This window comes from Mustela erminea, chromosome 14, assembly GCF_009829155.1.
Source record: "Mustela erminea isolate mMusErm1 chromosome 14, mMusErm1.Pri, whole genome shotgun sequence".
Taxonomy (NCBI): domain Eukaryota; kingdom Metazoa; phylum Chordata; class Mammalia; order Carnivora; family Mustelidae; genus Mustela; species Mustela erminea.
Genome location: NC_045627.1, coordinates 73,901,820 through 73,926,517, shown reverse-complemented (window position 1 = coordinate 73,926,517; position 24,698 = coordinate 73,901,820). Strand labels below are relative to the sequence as shown.

Below are 24,698 nucleotides of genomic sequence, written 5' to 3'. Positions count from 1 at the left end.
TGTTGGCTGAATGCAAGAAATCCAACCAAAGACTCTGAGAAGTCCTAAAGGAATAGAAGATTCACAAAAGGGCAAGAACTTTATTTCCTATTTTTTCAGAGGAGAGCCACCAAGGAGAATTGCTTGATCTTAGTAGGATATGACAATTTTCCTTTATTAAGCCACTGAGATTTAAGACTATTTCAGCAGCTGGTGATAGTCATACTAGCTGATATACTAACCTTTGACAAATATCTTATCACCAACTTCTAGAAAGGATGCAGATTTAAACTCTTCCCATGATTAATGACCCAAGCCTGAAGAAGAGCCATAGGACTGACTATTTAGCTTGGGTGCAGACTCGTGGATAAAAATCGAACATGAGGACATGCTAAGAAACAAAAGGTCATTTTGAATTGTCTGGTCTGGTGGATCAGCGTAGCAGTGAGGGAAGGAGGATGACCTTTGTTGGAGTAGATCCTTCTCCCAAAAAACCTGGAATTTTGAGAGAAAACAGCACAGTCTCTGAACCATCAGACTCCTGTATGCCATGCAGAAAAAAGAACCCATTGTCTTTATGTTATTTTCATCCCATTCAGCAGACACTCACTGAGGACCTCTTCTGGATCATGCTCTTCCCTGCACACACGTTTTTAACACAAGATACCCAAATACACACACACACACACACACACACACACACACACACACACATACACCAGAGTCACTTCTTCCTTAGAGTTAATTTTTTCTAAGACCCCAGGGAAGATATTCTCAGAGTACAGTTATTCTAAAATTGATTCTCTAGACTTTAGTTGTATGAGAAAGAATTCATCAGGCCCTGGAGACATTCTTGTCTGTATAAGCTGATACCAAAGTTGATTAATACACAGGAGAGCCTTTCCTCTTTAGGAAGATACCAGTCCCTTAGTGCAAACGAAAATAGTGATCTTGGTTTATTGTGTGTGTAAATTCTGGTCACAGAAGGTCAAGTTTCCCATGGAAGTATTTAACCTTTCATGGTCAAAATTATTATAAGGAGTATTAGGAAAATTGTGTTTTCCTCTATCTAAATTCTATAAGTGTATATTTAGGTAGAAGAAAAATCAAGAACAGGATATGACCTTAGGCAATGAAGTCATGTCTTATGAGGGGGAAATATGCTTTATTCATACTAATTAACCTGTTTTTGATACTTTGGCATCACAAAGTAAAGGTCAAATTAATGTTTGTGTCCTGTAATATTCAGGATTGGCTGCAAAGCAAACTTTTTGGCCTCCAGAACATTGGGTTCAGTGCTTTAGCGGTCATTAAGGATCAAGGCTGAATGATAAAGTATAATGTGCCTCAGAGGTGAAAGGGAACAAATTATTAACCATTTGGTAAAAATTTATGGCACACCTCAAATCTGTACTAACTTATTAACTGTTCTGTATATTGTGCATCTTTTCTGGAAAGTAATATAGCAGCACATACAATAGGAGGCATTAAATGGTCCAGATCTTGGACTGAGCAACCCAACTTTTTCTAAAATGATTCAGAAAAAAATATTTGGGGAGACAATATCATGCATTTTAATTAGTTAGTTTATTCTACAAATGTTTGTATCATATCTGATCCATGTCAAGCTCTGTGCTAGGTGCTGAGATGCAGTAGTAAAGAAGAAAGCCAATAGTAATGGCTTCTATTCTGGAAACATGACTGTGACTGAGAGCTGGAATCTCTCTTCTTACAAAGAAACTAAAAATGCCACATAAAATGAAATTTTAAAGACTGTTTAAATAAATGAGTGAACTTGGCAGAAAAGTCCGGGCAAGAACAGGACCATCACTCAGCGGAGGTGAGAAAACAGTGAAGCTTCACACAGCCCTGGGGGTGTATGCTAACACATATGATTGGCTTATAATTTTAGTCTTAACAATCTCATTAGTAAGAGACAGGTGACAAAAACATTGGCCCAGCGAAGGGCATGCAGTCAGACTAGACACCCTCCTTCATGGATAAAGTATAAAACCACAAAGAATGTATGGAAAAAAACTAGTTTTAAAAACATGCTCCACAAAAGGAGAGAAAACATTTTCAATTTCAGCTTTGGCTCTGGTTGAAAGTGGAGAAAAAGTTGCCCTTGAGAATTTGTGGTTTAAGGTCACCCTTCATGAGAGACTAGGGATTGAATTCACACATTTGGAACCTGAAAAGCCACAACCTGAGACTTTTACTTTAAAATAAATGAGGATAGGGGTGCCTGGATGGCTCAGCTGTTAAACGTCTGCCTCTCCCCCTCCCTCCACCCCTCTTCCCTGCTCATGCTCTCTCCTTCTCTCTCAGGTTCTCACTGTCTCTCAAATAAATAAATAAAATATTTTAAAAAATAAATGAAAAATAAAATAGATGAAGATACTACTGTCTCAAGGCATCTAGCAAGAACAAATGCAAATATTCTCTAGGGGAGCTTAGAATATATGAGATTCTTAAAGAATTCCTACAAGTAGAGATGTAAGAATATAAACTACTACTACTACTACTACTACTACTATTAATGATTTCTACACAAAGTTCCTACACACGAATGAAAGGCAATAGAAGAAAAAGGAAGGAAAGTAAATGGAGAGGAAGACATTCTCTCTCATAGAACCTATAGTCTAGCAGGAACTATAGGTGAGTCATTAAGGTATTTGGAATGTTGCATACCGAGTGCCATGGTTTGGTGGGCTGATAAGTGGGCAATGGCTGACAGTCCTGACACCTAAACTCCAGTATAAGGGTTCCAAAAAGTTTCCTGGAGGAAATGGTATCTAAGTTGAGACTTAGAAGATGATGAAGAGATGAACTGACAAAGAAGATGGGGGGGACCAAGAAATCAGGAGCTAATGAGCAGGAGTAAGAACATGTACAAAAGGACAGAGAATGGACCACACATAGCAATTGGGTTTCTTCAAGTATTAGCGTGACCTAAGTACAGAGTTTGAGCTTGGGAGATGCAAGAGAATCTGAAGGTGTAAGCAGGGGCCAGGTTGCAAGGAGCCTCAATTATTTATTTTTTGGTATTATCTATATACCAAAAAAAGGAAAGAGGAAAACATTTTTGAAAAAGAATCTAAATAATCAGAAATTGGAGAAAGACAAATTAAGAATGGGATAGATGGTTAACTATAGGCAAGTATTAAAAAGAGATGATTATGAACTTTGTAGAAAACTGAAAAGATCTTCATCATTCTAGTGAAAAAAAATCAGAACACAAAAATTATACTTTACCATTTAAACTGCAATTATAAGTTTATAAAATATGTATGCGTGAAGACAAAGACAGAAGGGAAATATACCAGAAAGAACATTGTGTTAGGAGATGGTTGAATTTTATTTCCTCTTTTTCAAAAATGTCATTTAATAGCTTCTCATTTAAAATTAAAATAAACAGAAAGACAAGAACTTCAGTGAGTACAGGGAATGCTCATTATTGAATCTGTTACATAGTAAAGACTGAATAGAAATACTTATCAAATAAATGAGAGATGGGCATTGTTTCAGGCGTTCTGGAAGAATTGCTGATAGTAACCTAACGCAGTGTCAGGTCGGTCAGAATTAGGCTTCAGTGCCAAATCAGACACAAGCAGATTGAACTTGAGCATTTTGAAGATGGACAGCTACTTGACCTTGTATACCCAAGGAAGATATACCAGAAAGAGAAGACAACACTTTCTCAATATAGGGAGTAGAAATAAAGGAAGAGTTGAAAGTGAGATTGGTTTTTTCCCTTTTGGGAAGAGGATGTAAAACGGGCTATTGTTTTAGTTACTCATTTTTTTTTAAATTTAGAATATACTCAAATAAATATAAAACATTTAAGAGAATATATTTAAATGAAGGGGAAAATCTACAAAAACACAATTTTTTTCTGTGAGTTCTTCTTGAACTTTTTTCACATGTAGGGTCATAATTACTGTATATCTATTATTTTCTGTTCTATTTTTTCCCATTTAATGTTATTAAACCCATGTAAAAGTTTAAAATTCATTTGTCTCTTAATAAATTGCACAATATTTCAACATTTCAATCTGTAATTTACTTAACCTCAGCCCTTTGCTATACATGGAGGTTTTTGTTATTGTTTATTGGATTTTTTTCTTTAAAAAGAAAATCTTACTATCTATATTGTCAATTTTCTCCTTTGAGTGATTTTCTTGAAATAGATTTTTAAGAAGGAAGGAATTTTGAGGTAAATAATTTAATATAGTATTGTGATTTGGATGGTTTTCTCCAAATTCTGCAAAAGAATAATAGTAAAAAAAGTTTTCTTGTCTATTCTGCTAGAATGGAACAGGCTTACTCAGTCAGGATTCTAGGAGGTGGTTGTCTTTCTCAGTATGTTGAGCCCTACTGTCTTTTCGGGATGGGTGAAGACAACCAAAATAATAGCAGTAATAATTCTTCATATTGTTATCTCATTCATTTGCCATAAATTATGGTCTAGTAGTATTATACCCATCCTACTAGTGAGGAAACTGAGGCTCATTGAGATTAAATAAGTTTTTTGAAGATACTCAGAGAGCTAACGGCAGGTCTTAGCCAGAATTTAAGGTTCTGAATTTCTGAACAATGGTACCAGGGTAATCATATCCAGAAACTGCAATAACTATGGGTTTCTCTCAGTAGGAAGGTAGGGAGTAATGGAGGAAGTTTTTACTGCCTGGGATGATACACGGACTAATCTCCAACTGTGTGATCTTGATCAAGTTCCATAAACACTCTGACCTTTGTTTCTTCAACTAGAACATGGCAGTGATAACAGGACCTGCTTCATCAGGTTGTTGTGAAAAGTAAATGAAGCAATTCATGGAGAATATTTATGTAGTGCCTGCACATACCAACATTTAGCAAATACCTATGAGATGGCCAAGGTCCAAATATTTTAAAGTTGGCAAGAAAGTCAACCTAACCATTATCCTCCATCCTTTCCTTCAGGACAACTGTAGGATTTAAGATATACCTTAGAGATTTTTTACAATTATAGTTCCTATATCTAGAGCCCAGATCTATATCTAGGCTAGTTTCTATATCTAGACACTTGTCTTCCTTTGGCCCTGGTGACATTCTAACTTATTAGAGAGGAAAATATTTCCTCATGCTATTGGTGTGTGTTGCTGCGTTCCCGACCACGCTTTCTTTCAGCTCTTTATTTTATTTTATTTTTTTTTTTTAAAGATTTTATTTATTTATTTGACAGAGAGAGTTCACAGTAGACAGAGAGGCAGGCAGAGAGAGAGAGGGAAGCAGGCTCCCTGCTGAGCAGAGATCCCGATACGGGACTCGATCCCAGGATCCTGAGATCATGACCTGAGCCGAAGGCTGCGGCTTAACCCACTGAGCCACCCAGGCGCCCAAGCTCTTTATTTTAGATCACAACAAGATTTCATTGTTCCTTGTACTCTACCTTCCCGCCTTGTCTATGCCTTCTGGATCCTTTGTCATGTTATGGCATTCTGCGACTGTGAATTAGGCAGGACTCATGAAAGCAATATTGTATTGGTGTGTTCATAGCACTTCAGGCTTATTTTTCTGTTTTAGACAATGATATACTTTGTTTTACAAAGTTTCAATGAATGATTGTACAAATAGATAGTGTTAGTCATGAAGTGACCTTGTAATAACTATTAATTTTAGTTATATTGTGTGGTTGAGGAGAACAATGATTTTTAAATGAAAGAAAATAGTCTTTTTCTGTCTATGATCTATATTTATGTGACTCTGTACCTATGATTCAGAAAAATGTCTGGAATTTAAAAAGTTTATGAAGCTTTAGTTATTCAACTAATTGCAATTTTGTGAACCTTTAATATATTCAGGAACAGAGTAAACAGGGTACTTGAAGTATTTTGTCTTTGAGCTTAGAGGCTTAGTGTTAAAACTGTCATTGTCATGCACATCTTCGTTGGCAATTGAGTGGATCACTTTAGAAAAACGCTGCATCAAAAACTAATGATGTATTTTATGGTGACTAACAAAATACAATAAAAAATTTTAAAATAAATAAACAAATAAATAAATAATAATTCATATTTTAAAAAGTTTGGAATTCCAGAGAAAATGAGCAACCATTTATTCCTTCAATCAGTCATTCTTCTCTTCCCATTATCTTCATCCCCACTCCAAGGGCTTTTTCTTCCTATGACTGCACTAACATGTCTCAAAATCAGCCATTATCTACATCTTGACAAAATCAATTGACACATCTCTGATTGTATCGATCTTGACCTGTCAGCCATGTTACACAGGGTGGGCCCCCTCTCACTTTCCTGAAACATGTCCTTTCCTGGTTTCAGGACACCATCTTTCCTGTGTTTTCTCTCATTTTCCACAGCTACCCCTCAGGCTAGTTTGCTGGCTACACAGAGTCTTTGCTGGCTACCAGACTTCTAACTGGGGGGTGTCCAAGGGCTTGCTAAGGTTATCTGCTCTATTTTTCACCCACTCCCTAAAAGATCTCATCTTGAACCTCATAGCTTTAAATACCATATGGGTAGTTGACACTCAAAATTCTGTCTCCAATCCAAGCATCTCCCTGTGAGCTCTAGCCTTGCACACATGAGCCTACTCATTTCTCCATTTAATATGCTGTGATAGAATTTTGTTGTCTCCCCATCAAATTTACTACCCTGCCTGCCCTATACACCTGACCACCTCACCACAGGACACCGGCATCATGAACTTGTTTATGCCAAAATCAGGAATTTTGCCTTCATTTATTTCCTTTATTCATTCCCTCTATGTAATGTGATTATTGACATGCTTAGTTTTAAATCTCACTTGTTCCCTTTCTATTTGTCCCATTCAGTGTTTCCCCCACCTTTTTTTTCCTATTTCCTATCTTATTTTGAATCAATTGAGTATTTTTTAATGGTTCTATTTTACCTCATCTATTAGGTTATTACTATAAACCTTATTTCTTATCTTAATGGTCACCTTTGCATTTACAGTAGTAGTAAATCTTTCCCCTTGGCATATTAATTCCACTGACTCTTTAAGGGCCCCATTCTGGAAAAGACATAGGGAATTTGGTTATAATAACTTTGTCAGCTGATGTTTACATCTGTGCCATTTCGGGGTTGTTTGTAGTTCATTGATTTTCCTTCCTTTGGCAGATTATATTTTCTTGCTTCCTTGCATGTATAGTATGCTACATAGTGTGAGTTTTGTGTTATTGAATGCTGAATATTTGTGTATTCCTATCAATATTCTTGTACTTTGTTCTGGGATGTGTTTAATGTGCATGGAAAGTTTGATCCTTTTGAGGTTTCTTTTCAAGGTTTGTTAGTAGAAGCAGAAATAAAGATTGTTTCGTAGCTAATTTATCTTGAACATTGAGGCAAAATCCTTCTAAGTACCCCCCCCATTCCATTTGCATTACAAGTTTACCACTTTGACTGGTAAGAACAGGCACTATTCCCAGACCCATGCGAACCTCAGTTATTTTTTCCTCTGACCTTTTCAGGTAGTCCTTTCCCTAGCCTTGGGTAGTTTTCTTGCCTGCTGTAATTAGTATTTAGCTAAAGACTCTAGGGGATTCCACGTATATCTCCAGCATTTTTTCTTGTGTGTGTAACTCTCTCATCTCTAGTAACACTGCTCTGTGATTTCTGGCTGGCTCAGCCTCTCTGGGCTCTCAGGTCTGTCCTCTCCACTCACAGAGTCTGTCCGACTTCACCTGGGCTCCTCCTCCCTGTGTGGCAACTTGGACATCCTCTCCTAAGGCAAGAAGCCAGGACACTTGTAAGTTTACTTGACTTGTTTCCCATGTTTCAAGGAACAATACGTGTTGTCTGACGCTAGTTGCCTGATATCAAGTGTCTTTGAAGTATTTGCTTTATAAATTTTGTCCAGTTTTTTTTTTTTAATTTTGTCCAGTTTAAAAAAAAATTAGTCAGAAATGTATATCTGGTCCTTCTTACTCTATCTTGGCCAGAAACGGAAGTCTCTTGATTCTTGCCCTTGTTTTATAATGGGTGTGGGCATTGTATTTGCACATTTTTGTAGAAATAACTTGAGGCTTATGATGTTGTTACTGTCCTCCAGAAGGGATTTCTTTCTCTAGGTGTCTGAGGGCACTGGCAATCTGAGATCACTTAATCAAACCTCAGTTGTTGTGAGGATTTTTTGCTGGATATCAGTTCCTATGATGGCTCATCTAATTCTAGTCCAGTTTTAATCCCACGGTGCTGCCTTTTAGAGTCACGACCCCATGGCAGTTTTGTTTACTAACTTCCTGATCCTTTGAAAACATCTTTTGAAAGACCTATGGGCCTTTCATTTCAACTCTTGGTACCCAGTGTTATTGTATTTGAAGTAGGTTTCTAAATGGATGGTGCATGGAAGAATGGGGGTGGATTCTTAATCCATCCTGCTAACCTCTGTATTTTAACGAGTGTACTGAAATAATTTACATATAAGTTATGTATTAATATATGCTAGAGCTTAGGTCTGCTATGTTACTTGTTTGCTTCATTTTTCTTTCTTATGTTTATCTTATCTTACCTTCCATTGGTTATTTAAACACCTTTTAGGATTCCATTTTGCTTTATTTATGGTGTTATAGAGTATATTGCTTTATGTAATTGTCCTAATTGCTGCTCTAGGTATTGCAATATGTGTATACACACACACACACACCCCTTAACACTGTCTCCTGGTATCCATGTTCTACCCCTTCAAATAATATGTAGAAATCTCATTTATATGTAAATCCCTTTACTCTCCCCACTTTTTAGGAAATTTTTAGCCAGTAATTCTTCACATCTTTTTTAGCTTCAATCTGGTTCTACTGGGACTCCGATGATACAAATGTTAGATCTGTGTTATTGTCTCACAGATCTCTGAGGTAACGATGATATCTTTTGCAGTCTCTTCCCTTCACTGCATAAACTGGCTGCTTTCTATTGTCCCGTTGCTTTACTTTGCTGAAGCTGCCATGTGATGAGTAACTTAAACAATACAAATTTACTGCCTCACAGTTTGGGAGGCTAGAAGTCTGAAATCAAGATGCTGATAGAGGATTCTTTCTGAAGGCTATGAGAAAAGATCTGTTGCAGGCCTCTTCCTCCTTGATTTATACATGGCTATCTTCATGTTCACATGACATTCTCCCTATGTACATATCTCTGTGTCCAAATTTCCCCTTTTTTATGAGGACATTAGTCATGCTGGATTAGGATCTACTCTAACTCATTTTAACTTGATTATGTCTGTGAAGTCTATCCCCAAACAACATTACATTCTAAGGTCCTGGGGATTAGGAATTCAACATACAAATTTGGGAGGCACATAATTCAACCCATGACATCATTTTCAAGTTCACTGATTTCTTCCCTCTATCCTATTCTGCTATTGATCCTTCTGGAGAGATTTTTAAATTTCAGCCATTGCATTTTTTATACAATCTCCACTAAGTACCTTTTTTTAAACCTTCTTTGATGAGGTTTTTCCATGGTTTTTTGTTTGCATCAAAGGAATTTACTTTTACTTGGTTTTTTAAAAGATTTTATTTATTTATTTGAGAGAGCATGGTGGGGGACACAAGTGGGCAGGGAGGGGCAGAAGGAGAGGGAAAAGCAGACTCCTTACTGAGCAGAGAGCCTGATGCAGGGCTCAATCCTGGGATCCTGGGTTCATGACCTGAGCCAAAGGCAGATGCTTAACTGAGCTACCCAGGCACCCTACTTTTACTTGTTTTTTTGTTTTTTTGTTTGTTTGTTTTGTTTTGTTTTCAGATTTTATTCACTTATTTGACAGACGGAGATCACAAGTAGGTAGAGAGGCAGGCAGAGAGAGAGGGGAAAGCAGGCTCCCTGCTGAGCAGAGAGCCTGATTCGGGGTTCAATCCCAGGACCCTGAGACCATGACCTGAGCCGAAGGCAGAGGCTTTAACCCACTGAGCCATCCAGGCACCCATACTATTACTTGTTTTATGTGGCTGCTTTAAAATGGTTGTCAGTTAATTCCAACATCTGATTTATTATGATGGCAGATGATAATTGTCTTTTCTTATTCATGTTGTGATTTTTCTGGTTGTTGATATGACGAGAGCTAGTCTATTATATCCTGGACATTATATTAAAAGATCCTGGCCCCTATTTAAATCTATTTTTGAAATCTTGTTACCTTTTTTAGATTCAGCATACAAGTCATAGCCCACTTTTGTAAACTACAGGTCCTGTGGTAATTTAGTTATGAGAGGTTTTTTAGTGCTATTTTGGTTTGCTTGGTTTGTCTAATGCCACTGGGACTTCTACTAATCCTTGCTGGTTCCCTTGCAGGAATGAAAGGCACTTCCTCTGACCAGGATTCTGATGACTTTAGGTGAGTGATGAGGGCATCTAGGATTGAAAGTACTTCCCCAGGGTGAGTTGTTTGTCAACAGCAGGTCCCTTCTTTGATCCAAGGGAGGAAGGTACCTGGGATGTCTTCTGCTGCTAGGCTGGAAGTTAGGAGATTCCAGATCTGGACCATCCGCTGCTATGGATATGTGTTTGTGATATCCTGCCACAATGCCTTGTTTCTCCAGCTCTGATGTACCTGAGCAGAAGGACTATCTCTTCTCACCTTTGAACTTTCCTATTATAGTCTGTTGCATTATTTCTAGAGTTTGCGGCTATATTTAATAGTGTGTAAGTCAGGATTCACCTCCAAAGACACAGAATCAAGAGCAGAGGTATGTAGGTATAGATATAGATACAGATAGAGATACAAGTGCAGATAGAGATATATAGATCTGGGAACCAGGGGAGTCAATGGTATAAATCTCAGTCCAAGAGCAGAAGACAATGAGATGCTCCAGTGCCAGCAGTCAAGTTTATGGGAGGAACATGGGGGAGGAACAAGGAGAGTCATTTGTGCTATCTTATCCAGATCAGAAGTCATATATTTATTCTTTCAAAAAATACATTTTCTGTTATTTATATGGATTTGGGGTGGTGGGTAAAATACATACAAATGCTCTATATTCTGTCTTCCACACCACATTGGAGGCTGAGACTTGAGATCTTCTCTAATGCATTTTTTCCACACTGGAGTTGCTTGGGAGTACCTATTTGTACATTTGTGTGATGTTTTAATGGAAATTAGTTGTTGTTATGGGGAATAAGTGGGGGAACTTCTGTGAGCATCCAGTTGTGAACTATTGAGAATTTGGAGTGTGAAAAAACATAATTAATGAAGGAAGTTTGCAAAGTAAAGGGATTAAGGATTCCCTAGGAATGAATAAGATTATGTTATGTATTCTTCGGGGTGTTTTATTTTCTCTGTCTCTTAATAGTTCCGGTTAAATATATTCACTGCTTCACTAGTAGGAATGTAAACTCCTATGTCTTTCTCTTCCCTAAGTATAAAGTATATTATTCATTTTATTAAAATGTAGAATTTTTTCTTTGTTAGCCAATATTGGTGACAAGGCTATTTCTTGTTTAGAGATGTTTAATTTTATTAAACCGAATGGAATTATCAGTAAATTCCTGTTCACAATAAGCAATGTTTAAAAAAAAATTTAAATCATTCCTTGAGCTCTAGTTACATATAAAATATCTCACCTGACAGCAGCTACCACAAATGGCTCCCGTATTTAATTTTAACATCATGGGATTGCCTCATCTGTCAGTGTTTGGAATTTGATCAGGGAGAAAGGAATTTAACAAAGGTTGTTATTAAAGTCACTTATGAGTTTCTGAGATAAATAGTTACATGGATTTCATTTGGAAAAGCAGCATCCCACTTTTTAGTGGTAAGCTTTAATTAGCAGAAATACAATTTTATATAAATCAATTAACAAATGTGTGAATGCCTCTTGTGCCTTGCATTCTGACAGTCTGTGGGAAATGTTCATAAGGCAAAGAATGTTCCATTGCTCACAGCCTGAGTTTGGAGATCAAGAATGCATATATGAAATGGTTCACTGAGAATCCAGGACACTGACTATCATAAAGAATGAGTCTGGGACACCCGGATGTCTCAGTCAGTTAAGCCTCTGACTCTTGATTTCGGCTCAGGCCCTGATCTTGGAGGTAGTGAGATTGAGCTGCATGTCTTATTGGGGTCTGTACTCAGCAGGAAGTCTGCTGGAGATCCCTCTGCTCCTCTCCCTCCCCTCATCTCTAATAATAAATAAATACATCTTTAAAAAAAAAAAAGTAAAAAATAGTAAGTCCAGGGAAGGAAATACCAAGTAAATGCTGGCTGGAATAGTTAAGAAAGTCTTTTAAGCCTGAGACATGCGAGCTGGTATTTGAAAGAAGATGAGTTTTGTGTTGGTGTAAGGAAGGCAAGACACACCCCAAGGGAAGAGGGACAGGCTACATCCAGAGGGGAGATGGAATTTGATTGACATTTCCTAAATTTAAAAAACCCAGAGTACTCAGGGAATGGGTGAAGATTTGGGGAAGATAGATATGAATGATCATCCTTAGGATGAGTCGAGTGGGGAAACTCATGTCTGAAAAGAAAACAGCAATCACGGTTATCAATTGAGTATGTGTTCCTTGGGGATAAGAGTTGACTTTCTGGTTTTGTATTCTCAGAATCCGGCCCTCAAAACTTTTGCTGAGAGAATTAATAAAGAATAATGGAGAATCTAAGCTTAGTCATTTCTTCGCCTCACGGAGAGAATAATCATGGCTCTTCTCCTCCCCCTCCTCGTCCTCCTTTTCTTCACCACATGTTCTATTTCCTGCTGCCTTGAGCCCAGTCTTTCCCAGTCTTTGTACTGAATGTGCAAAGCTACTTTTAAGTGAGACAAGCTCTTTCATGTCGGGATTTTGAGCCAAAAGTTCTCTTCTACAATTCTAATATGGGTTTTTACTTTTCTTCTTTATGACTCATTTCCATGACAATTTTCATTTTGTCTCATTGTTTTATGGAAAATCCTTGCTTGGAAACTCAGTTCTGAAATATTTATTTTTTTTTTAATTATAAGGTCTTCACAGGTTTAGGTTCATAGTAATGTAGAGTAGAAAATGCAGAGTTCCCAAATATCCCCTCCACACACACACTCAAAGCCTCCCCCACCATCAGCATCCCACACATGGGTAGTACGTTTATTACAACTGATAAACAGATATTGACATATCATAATCACCCAAAGTCTTTAGTTTACATTAGAGTTCACTCTTTGTGTTGTACCTTCTCTGTGTTTTGGCAAATAATGATCAGTATCCATAATTACGGGATGGTACAGAGTGGTTTTATTGCCCAATAAATCCATTGTGCTCCACCTGTTTATTCCTCTCTCTTCCCAAATCTCTGGCAATCACTGATATTTTTACTGTCTCTATAGATTTAAATTTTCCAGAATGCCATGTAATTGGAATTGTACAGTACAGAGCCTTTTCAGATTGGCTTCCTTCACTTGGTAATATGCATTTAAGTTTCCTCTGTGTCCACTGGATAGTATCCCATTGTCTGGATGTATCACAGTTTGTTTATACATTTACTCACAAAAGACATCTTGATAACCTCCAAGTTTTGGCAATTATGGATAAAGCTACTTAAACATCTGTGTGAAGGTTTTTGTGTGGACAACTTTCAACTTCTTTAGGTAAATACCAAGGAGTGGGGTCACTGTATTGTATGATAGACTTGCTTAGTCTTGTACAAAACTGCCAAACTGTCTTCCAAAGTGGCTAACCCATTTTTGCATTCCCACCAGCAAAAAAAAAAAAAAAAAAAAAAAAAAGACTTTTTCATCAAGTATTTTGGTATTTAAGAAATCGGAGGGAGGAAAGGAAAGCTCCTTTCTCATAAATAAATAAAAAAATAAAAAAATAAATAATAAATAAATAACAACAGTTCCTTGACCTTGGAGATAAGGCATGTTTTAGCATTCTGATCCTGGCAGTCTGCCAGACATCTGGTGGTTGTTTGGTGAAGTTTGCTGGTTTGAATTCTTCCTTTCCCTTTGCAGAATTTTTTTCTTTTTTTCTTCTTTAGACATTACCACCACAAGAGTTGATGGGCTCAACTTTCATTGAGGTCTGCTGGTGTGTCTTAGCATAGCATAGCTTTGTTTTGCTAGCTAAATTACCTCCTTGCTAATTCTATACATCTACAGTACTCAGTACCTTCAGTTCACTCATCTCCAAATTGCATCAATTGTTTGGAGCTTGTGTGGGCGATGCATTCATGAGAAGCAATGCCCAGATCCAGCTGTAGACAGGAACCTGAGTTCAAAGGTAAGGATGTCCCTCCTAGTTTTATGCAGAACTGTAAGAGCATAATGCTGTGGAATATGTAAGCCCTTATTATAGCATTATTTCTGTCTTTTTTTTTTTTTTGGAAGTAAACCTGATAATTTAGTTTTAATTTGAAATGATTGCTTCTAGAAAGTTTATTTTATACCTAACCACATAGGCTTAGCTTATTTCATCTTCTGTTGCCATAGGAGCAAATAGATTAATACAATTGTCTGGGCATGGTGCAAATAATTTCTTTGATGTATTGTTTTTCATTAGAAAATGGAAAACTTGTCAATTTGAAGTACTAGAATTCTCTCACCAACTTAAATATCATAATTTTGACACCACATAATCCATCTATCATTATTTTTAGAGATATTTGGAAATTTTAACTTGATTCATTAGCATAGAGTTAGAGCTGTGCAGAGAACATTTGTGTTTTATTTTCTTCCTCATGAATCTTATTGTAATCAGATGACTGCTCTGTGTGATATTGATTTTTAAGTACTATATGTGCAAAAAAGAAACTGAGGACTTTTTTTTTTTCCAACAAAATCACAGGGAATCTCCAACACACTGGGAAAGCTTCTCAAATTAACTTAGTTGTCTAGATAAAATCCTTCTCCAAGTTTGAAGTAGAAACTCAAGTTAAAGGTTTTAAAGGGCTACCTCTACTCATGGCCATGTAGTGCTGAGACTCCAGAATCTGGTTCTTTCTTTGTGAATCTTGTAACCAAGTCCAATAGCCCATGCTTGGAAGCAAGACCAATTGCCCAAGAATGGGAAAACCCTCAGGAAATCTTGACCTATCTTCAAAGGCATCAAGTAGAGAGAGGAAGGAGAGAAATGTTAGGGCTATTTTTAATATTATTAAAAATTAAATGGACTTCCTTGTAACACATCTGCAAGACCAGAAACCAGATATGGATTAAAAGTGTGGAATCAGAGGTCACACTTCCTGAATTTGTATCTCAGGTTCACCTCCTTGTTAGCTGTGGAATTCAGACAAGTTACTTAGCCTCTCCAAATCTCAACTGCCTCTTTTAGAAAGTGGGCTATTTCCTAGAGTCATAGAAGGATTAAATGAAAATGAAAAACATAGAAAGTGTTTACCATAGTATCTGACCAAGAGCAAGTATTCAACCAATATTCATGAGTACTAGTATTACCTTAACAGGCTGTCACATCTATGTGTTGTTCCCTGAAATTCCATCAGCTTTGTGTGATAACACTGTTTATCTCATTCTGATCAGAAGCTGTGACTAGCAATTAAAGATGATTTTAATTAAAATGGGATAATTAATGCATGTCTTAAAAAGTGCTGTGTATTTGAAGAGATGTGTCAAAACAAAATTTGAAAAAACGAAAGTGACAGAAGCAGAATGAAAAGAAAGGGAGATTCTTGGTGGTGAGAAGTTTGAGGATTTCTAGAGTGGAGACTGAGCACAGGAGAGGGTAGGAAAAAAGGGCGGGGGGGCAAGAGGAATGGAACAGTCCTTGCCCTCATGGCCCCATTTCCGACCATGCTGCCCATCAGGCTCTGTCCTTCGGACACAATGGCCTTCTTTCAGTTCTTCTAACACTTTATCTTCCTCCACTTTGGGTCTTTTCATTTGCACTTTCCTTTGCCTGGAACATTCTCCCCACTCCTGTTCATCGAACTAATCCTTCTGTCTTTTGGTATTAATTAAAGCATCACTGTCTTCCAGAAACCCTGCTGATACCCTAAACTAGGCCAGGTCCCACTGCTAAATTCTGCCATAGCACTGAGCTCTTGCTCTGCCTTCATATTGCTGTATCCACTTGTTAAACACTGAATGTTTACCTTCCTTGCCTACTTACAAGCTCCATGAGAACAGAGGTTGCTTCTGATGCATCAGGCAGAAGGCCTAGCACATGGTGGTGCTCAATAATTACAGATTGACTCATTGATAGGGAAAGATAAACTCCAGGCCCTTCCATATTTTTCTCCATCCACCTGTCTCCATTTCTCTTGATGGCAATGGTGTCCAGAACAATGCTCATATCTCATAGGCTGGAGAACAAAGCACAGTGCCTATTCAACAAGTCATGGGCAAAATTTTCCCTTTTAGTATTCTCCATGTTTTTCTGTTCTATTCGTAACACAAGCCTATCAATGGCCTCTAGATTTCCCATTTGTGGTGCTGAGGATCTCCCCCAATGGCTTCCAATAGCACTGGAAACTACCATGGAGAGCAGCTCCTGAGAACTCTGAGGTCAAAGCAGCGATCAGGGACTGGCAAGTCTGTAAGGACATTCATTCATTCATTCAGCAAAAACTGAATAACAACAAAAACAACAACAACTGGAACCTATGGGGTGCTTATCTTGAGCCATGTCAGTGAATCACCACCACAAGGAGGTACCATTAATGCCCCTCCTACAAGTAAGAAAACTGAGGAAAAGGGCTGCAAAGCAACTTTGCCAATGTCCCATACATAACAAGTTGTGAGGCCAGGATTTGAAACTGAACTCTTAACCATGCTAAAATTTTGCCTCTCGTGGAGCTTATTACAGGCAATTATGTGCCAAATATGAGACCAGATGCTGGGGACCCCAAAACAACCAGGTCTCAAACCCTGGTGTTGGGGAGCTTGAAGTTGGCTGAGGAAATTCAGTAAAAATCTTGATGGCGCTATACTGAAGACTGGGCTAGTGGAATGTCTTACATGATGGGATATACAGCAAGCCACCAGGAGGGTGCCTGTCCTGTTGCTTGGGGAGACATCACTTGGTAGACATTTTGATCCAATTTGCACCTGCACAGCCACAGGCATTCAAATAAGGGCTTGTGGCAGTTCGGCAATTTCTGTTCTGGAGACATAGGAGGCAAGTTAATCCTCAGCACCCCTGGGGTTTTTCCCATTGGCCCATGGCCAACCCCTTCTTGGACATGGATATGTTTCTTGCACTTAAAAGGGAAGAAGATGGACTTCAGTTTTGGGAGCATATGGTGTAATTTTAAGTTATTAGACCGTTAGTAATGTTCAGGGCAACATTTCCAAAATGTTCCTCCAAGCCTTTGATTAAAAAACAACAGCTACAACAACAAACCACTATTCTATTAAACTGCTTAGTGTTTTCTACCTAAAAAGTGGCTAGTTTGTAAATTTTGAGTTTAACAATAACAAAGACTCTAGTAAGGGGGATATTTATTACCCATGTTTTGCTAAATGTATTTAGTGCTGTTTTTGTTCCTTGTTTTGGATTCCAGAAAGGTTTTTCTATATAAATCTGTAGTATATCTTGGTGATGCCTGCAGAAACACTATAGCTCTTATGTCTCCTCTTTGAGCTCCATAAACGTGTATATATGGGTTAATGGATGTCCATGATAAATATAGATTTTGTAATTTAGAAATTAAAAACAAATAAATTGGCAATTGGTTGACCAAGCAATACAGAATAATGAGTACAGTGAGACCAGATATGGATTTTGAGCTCTTGATTATCTCTTAGTAGTTATTAAAAATCAACTTATTGAGTTTCTACTATATACTGAGCATTGGGCTAAGCTCTGGAAATGCAAAAGTGCCCAAGACAATACGTTTTTTTGCCGTTTGTGGAGCTTACATTTCATGGTATGAGAAAGAGGACTAAAGAAGAGCAAACTGGCTGAGTGTAATGTAAAGTTTGGGGAGAGCCAAAGATGAAGTTACAGTGGAAGTCTGGGGTGAGGGATGCTTTTTGACTATGATAAAGATTTTGGCTTCCATTCTGTGTGCAGTTAGGAAGAAGCTGTCAGTAAAATGGATTGTTCCAATTCAGGCTGCTGGCCGTGAGTAACAGTAATCCACATGAAGTAGCTCAAGTAAAGAGGGTTTATTATCGGGCAAAAGATGTATCTTACAGAAATTCAAAGCTGAAACAAAGAGCAGCCAGCCCTACAGGAACTGAAAATGGGAACCAGAAATGCCTTACTACTGAGGCTCTTCTTTCTCATGCTTTCTCTATTTTTTTTTTTTTTTTTTTTTTTTTTTTTACAAACAACCTTCCTCTATCTATCCCTATTATCTATCTATAGGGATATCTATCTATCCCTATTACACCTGTCCCCTGTGGGTGCCGCAAGTCCCAAGTCCAGTTGACCTTTCAGCTCAGCTACTCAGAACTTAGTGCCTTGGTTTCCCAATTTTAACTTCCCTAGGGTGAAATGTAATAGGCATCAGCTGATTTCCATTTGGGGTGAAGTTCTTCATACAAGGCTTTATCACGGGCATTGTGATAAGCTACCTAAGGCCACTCTCCATCCTTGACCTAGACAGCTAGAGCTAGCAGGATGATGTTTGTCAATCCCACATGGTTTAATGAGAGTAAAATTAGATAAGATTTTTTAAAAGTTTTCTGTAAACTGTGAAGGTCTGGTAGAGGTTAGTAATTGTTTTTGCTCACTGCCAGACAGTGAGTAATAATAAGTATATATACAAGAAAATATATTAAGGTACACAAAGAGTCTAGTAAGTAATTTAGAGAGAAAATTATCACAATTATTTACCAGCCATATCTCCTAAGACCAGCTTCTTGATGATCCTGAATACAGGTGGTTGAATCGATAATTAACTCTACAAGTTCTAGTTGGAACTAATTTTCAACTGTGCATGATGATCCTTTCAAAGCCCTGTAACATCATTTGGGGCAATAGAGAAGAAGCATCTAAAATGTGATTTGATGACTAGGGAGGACAAAAAGTTGATGCTGTTAAAAGGATAAAGGCACTTCTTCCTTTGCTAATGAAAGAGATCTCTCCCAACAAGTAGATGGTAGTAGCTGTTATTCTGAAAGGCAAGCTGTTCTAGGACTTGAACTACCTGTTCAGCTTGAGACATAACCAGAGCATATCCTTTATAAAAACATTTCAAAGATTTGTTTTTTAATTACCCCATCAAAGCAGAGAAATTGAGAGCAGAGTTGGTGTAACAACTTGCTGCCTGAATGTTAAGGGTTGGTCTTAGGAAGCTGAGGTGGGCAGAAGCCACAGTTTGATAGGTATTCTTACTTTGTTGGGTTTGTTTTGTTTACTTGTTTGTTTGACTTATACCTTCTGAAGTTTCTACCATGATGTAATAGAAGAAACCATGTACAGGAAAACTAGGTCCAAATCCTTGTGGTCTCTTATCTATGGGACTTTGATCAAATGACTGACCTTCAATCTGGTCAATGTATCTTGTAGGAAGTTCAGCAAGACTTTTCCTATTGTGATGGAATTTGGCTTGGGTACCAGAAGGTGGTAAACAAAAGAGATGAAATATTCATGCATAGTTAAAAAATGAAGCTTAGGCCATGTATATAGTATTTCCCAAAGGATGATATTTTAGAATCATTGTTCATCAACTACTTTAAGTATATATAAGAGGCTATGTAAAGGAAACAGAATTTCTTTGAAAAAAAAAAATAGAGAGAGAGAGAGAGAGAAACATGGAAGAGTGTGCTTCCCTGGCTTCAAGCCCACCACTTGTGGAAGGGAATATACAGCCAAGAGGGGGTCGAACTGCTCACCCCACCTGGAAGTTGTGCAACTAGGGCCCCAGCGCTGCTATGAGACTGGTGTCAAATCTGGGGAAAGTCTTTATCAGACAAGCATGCCCCCTGTAATTCTCCTTGGTGACATCTTCCCTGATCATTCAAAATTGTAATCAGTGATCCCCATCTTCTCCCCTTGCTTCATTTTCCTCCCTAACATCAATAATAGTCTAATTCATCAATAATGTATTAGTTCTTTAGTGAATTGTCTACCTCACTACTCTACAATGCAAATTCCATGGGGATGGGGTCCTTGTTTTGTTCATTGCTATAATGAGTACCTAGACTAGTGCTGGGCAAGTTGTAGGAGCTCAATAAATTCTTGAAATGAATTAAATTGTGAAGATCCACAAGGGTCCTTTGGAGTTTGGGGGCGACAGGTTACCTAGCTCTCTTAAGGGGACAAGCTGACTTGAGAGGCGATTGGTATGGGGGGGGGTAGATCCAGCCCCAGGGGGCACTAGGATAAGCATGTGGGTCCAGAGTGTGAAGAAGGTGGTAACTGGCTCAGGTCATCACAAAAAGGGGCCCACCAAAAGGATAGCTTGGAACGCAAGCCTGTGGTCAGAGCAGGGCCCAGGAAGGAGTGGTCAGTGACCGAGAGAAAGGGTCAGTGACCAACATTGGGAAACAGAACACAATGTGGTATCAGCAAGGAGGACTCTCTGAGCTAACATTGGGCATCAGCCACAATCAGTGGGTCCCAAAGCCAGATTAAAACTGTACCAATCTGACGAAATATTCCCTGCCCCTCCCTGTCCTCCTCCCTGTTCTGATGCTGGAGAAAAAGGAGCCAGTTAATGACCAGGAAGGAAGGGTGGAAGAGAAGGCAAGGGCACAGTGAGAACACTGAGCTCACCACAACTTCCCCCTGCAGGTTTCCAAGCTCGGGTCCAATGGAAGCTCAGGGCAAAGAGTTTAAACTATTGAGAGAATAAAATCTTGATATTAGAAAACAGTATTAGAAAACACTGGGCTTGTAAAAAGTCTCCCCAAATGAGAATTATTATAAGTGAAAGTGACAAGAGAAAGTGGGGAATCCACTTGAGATTTCATGTGAGGTTTAATTCTAAGTGGCAGGTTTAAGGGCCATGACAAGGGAAAAAAAATTCCTCCCTATTTGCACCCTACTGAGTCAATACTTCTAATACACCTAGTGTGTATGTCAAATAAGTGGGGTAAGTCCACATCCATAGTAGACCCTCAATATATATCTGTAGTTGGCAGTGATGCCATTCCAAGAAACCTACAGAAAACATCCCCAGCTGGGCTTCCAATCTCTGCCACGTTTTCTTACTCAGTTTGCCTATTTCTATATCAATTTGTCTTCTCCATGGAAATTTCTCTGACATCTCCATTGATTCCAAATCTTCCAAAGTAGAGACTATAATTCTCCCAGGTAAAGACTATACTTTTATCTTCTTTCACAGTCTCACAATTCCTAGTGATAATGATGATTTTTCAAGATAACCAAAATTGTTGAGAATTTATTAAAATACTAGACACCTTTCTAAGCACTTTGCACATAATATTTCATTTAATCTTCATCATGACCTCGAGAGGTAATTATGGACTATGAAAACAAAGCTTTTCAGAGTTTATAGAACTTGCCTGAAATCATCCAGCTGGCATCAGACGTGACATTGAACTCAGGGCTAAAAGCAAGCAAGGGGAACTAGCTGGGGCTGGTCTACATCCTGATAGGAGAGTCACGCACACGGTGGGAACATGCATTCATCCTCTACTCCAGGCCTCATCCCAATATTCTTTTTTGTTGTGAAATCAGGAGGGTTAATGCAGCTCCTTTCACTGTGTTCCTTTCACGGAAAGTATATTTTGTAATCTCATCACATGCCTATAAGATGAAAACCAGCTTTCTTGGTTCAGCAGGTAAAATCAATGTATCAAATAAAAAGCTTTGAGCCTCAATTACTGAATGCAATGGTCCAAACAGAAACCCTGGTTGTCCAGGCAAAAATATTAACAAGAATCCCTTTGTCTGTTTCTAATTAAGCATATCTCCAGATCCTCTGCCTTATTCATCCCATTTGGATGAGTACATGATGAATCAGCAGGCAGGATCCAGTTGCTTTTGTTTTGTCTTTAAACCCTCTGTGGTCTTCTGTTTCCAAAGGCAGACCATGACCCTGGAACTGATGGCCACCAGCTTGCTAACTCATAAAGGTGAACAGATTGCGTGGCTTACCTATGGGTGAACACAGGGCTTGATAGAGGTCTGCACACCCTGATACTATGCTGTACGTATCCCTCTTCTAAAATCCTCACCACCGCATCCTCCCAATTAGTGCTGTGTGAATTAATAAGGTGCTACTCAAGTTTGTGGACGCTCCCAGAGAGTGAGAAAGTACTGCTGGCAAAATATTTCCATGGCCCTACCAGGGTGGTAGAATTTTCTTGTTTAGAATGCCGCATTTTACCTAGTGGATAAAACCAAGTTGTTATGGTTTGGCCAGCTGTGGGAATGTAGAATTTTTGTTAGCTCTGCCTGTGTAAGTGATTTCCTAGAACACTGGTGCACGGATACATATAAAAGGCACATATCTGGGAAGAATATAAATAACAATTCAGATTTTTGTTTGCTTATTATTTATGGATCTGCTCACACGGTTGGGGAGATGCTGGACCACAGTCCGATTTGAAAATGCCAGTGTGAGGACTCTTTCTTTCCAAATCCTTCCTTTAGGCCAGGGCCAGGAGATTAGATTTGGTTTCATGAACTACTGCTTCTCATCCCTTCCTGCCTAAAATCAGAGTACTCATAAGGTGGCAGAAGAGGCCTGGCGATATAGACCCATATTTTGGCTGCAAAATGGGGATGGGACGGTGTAGCTTTCATTTCATCTTGGCTTTTGCACAGACTGCCATGGTGATTAAGAAGAGAAAACTGCTAATCCTCCGGAAATAACCTCTGCTATGTTTCCTATCCCCCAGGCAATTGTGTTCAGAACACAAGTACATTTCAGGGAAAGCACATGAGAAGTTATTCTCTAGATTTCGGGAAGCATCATGTCCTAACCACTCTGAAAATTCCTTTTAGATCTAGCTGTTCTGAATATTTCACGGTTGTATATATATATTTCATTAATTTACACTGCTTTTCTGGCATCGTTCTTAATGCATTCATGATATTTGTTCTGTTAGGTAACTCTTGGTTAATGATGTCAGTGGCAAACTCAAGGCAAGCTAGAGGGCCATGTTGGATTTGGCTCAGAATGAGAGCTCCTGTTTGCTGAGCCCCGTGCTCCGTGAGACCCAGAGCTAGGCCCTTAAGTATGTTACATCTGTTCCCTGTTCCCAGGCCAAGTGTATGATTACCCACAATTTACTGAGCAAGAACAGTCATTCAAATTGTGCAAGTTGCTTTAGCAAACAACCACAAGTAAACAGGCAGAGGCATAGTTTCATTTGAGTCTCATCAGAGAGTTATCACCTGTTAAATCCCAGAAAGTTTTCTGAATCTTTGAGCCTCACTTTTTTCACATGGACAAATTAGAAAATAATACCTGTGCTATTTATTTTCCTGGGATGACATGGAAAGCCACTGAAGTAATATATGAGAAAATGCTTGGTAAAGTAATGGCGCCATAGATAGGCAAGCTACAATTGTAATGGAAGCATGAGAGGCACACGTATAGTCCTCCAGGAGCTCAGATTCCAGAAGCTTTATGACTGACCAGACAAGGAGATCAGCAGGGTAGCTAAACATCATGTCGCCTTCCACATTTGGGCTTGAAACAAATGTTTTTCCTTGCTTCTCTGTCATGCCTACCACAGGGATTAAAACTTTTAGAGTTAATGTTGCCAGTTGTGTTGGTGACCTTCTGGCTGATTTTCTCCACAGTTCGCTCCTTCCACATTTATAGAGGTCTTTTAATATTCCACTTGAACAAAAGATAAAAATAACTGAAAGTATTATCCATATCCCCACTGTATGTGAGGGACACCTGGCCACCCTCTAGGTCCCCTCCCTCTCGGAATGTTATAAGCTGCTGGTGACTTCTGGAATATTATCATTCAGAAGAGCACTGTTACTGCCCATCCCCCACTCCCCCAGAATCCATAAAACATGAACCGGCTGCATAATCTCCTGCTTAAATCTATCACTTCTCTAATCACATTTCTCTTTAACACATTCATCAGGACACTGAGCAGAGCGCCGGATATTTCTTTGGTCTTTGATTTGCACATTAAACTTTCCAGCCTTTGAATTTTTGAAATAAATGATAATGAATGGTGATGCTTGGGGAAGGATTGAGGAGGAGGAACTGGCATGGCTTCACACAGACGCCTCTTATTGGACCTCCGTGTCTGTTTGCGGCTGTCTGTAGTCCCTTCAAACTTGTAGCCAGTGGCCACAAGCACCATTGAAGAGAACCTAGCGTAGGCATGAGATGTGGTGTATTTGAGAACAGCTATTGTCTCCTGGGAGAAAGTGGGATTCATCAGTCAACCACTTCTTCCCCCTACCAGTCCTGCTACCCCTAATCTATGCTGACCTTCAGGTGTGGTCATGATATGGCTTCTAAAAATATATGTATATTTTTAAATATATATAATATATTATATATTTGAACAAAAATGCTGGACACATATGTGGCTCAATCAGTTAAGTGTCCGACTCTTGATTTCAGCTCAGGTCATGATCTCAGGGTCATGAAATCAAGCTAGCCCCCTGTCAAGTTCTACACTGGGCTTGGGGTGTGCTTAAGATTCTCTCTCTCCCTCTCCCTCTGCCCACAAACCCCTCCCCCAACGCACACTTGTGCTCACTCTCTGTCTTAAAGAACAAAAGCAACCAAGAAATTAAATGCACAATACAAAAGAAGATGTAATTCTAATGTAGGAGAAATTTTAGAATTACAATGTTAGAAAAAATTATGCCAGTAAATTTTGAAAATTAAGATGAGTGGACAATTTCTTAAAAGAAATTAATTACTAACTAAGT

The 24,698-nt window shown here is 38.6% G+C and overlaps 1 long non-coding RNA gene across 2 annotated transcripts in view; it reads left to right on the top strand.

The window, feature by feature from the left end:
• The window catches only part of LOC116573465, a 93,898-nt gene that overhangs the window by 24,979 nt on the left and 44,221 nt on the right, over positions 1-24,698 (top strand). The window contains exons 2-3 of one of the 2 annotated variants that reach the window (XR_004278805.1): positions 8,779-8,851; positions 10,287-10,329. This is a non-coding gene — a long non-coding RNA (uncharacterized LOC116573465). The remainder of the gene's footprint in view (positions 1-8,778; positions 8,852-10,286; positions 10,330-24,698) is intronic. The other variant, XR_004278806.1, reaches the window with a different exon arrangement.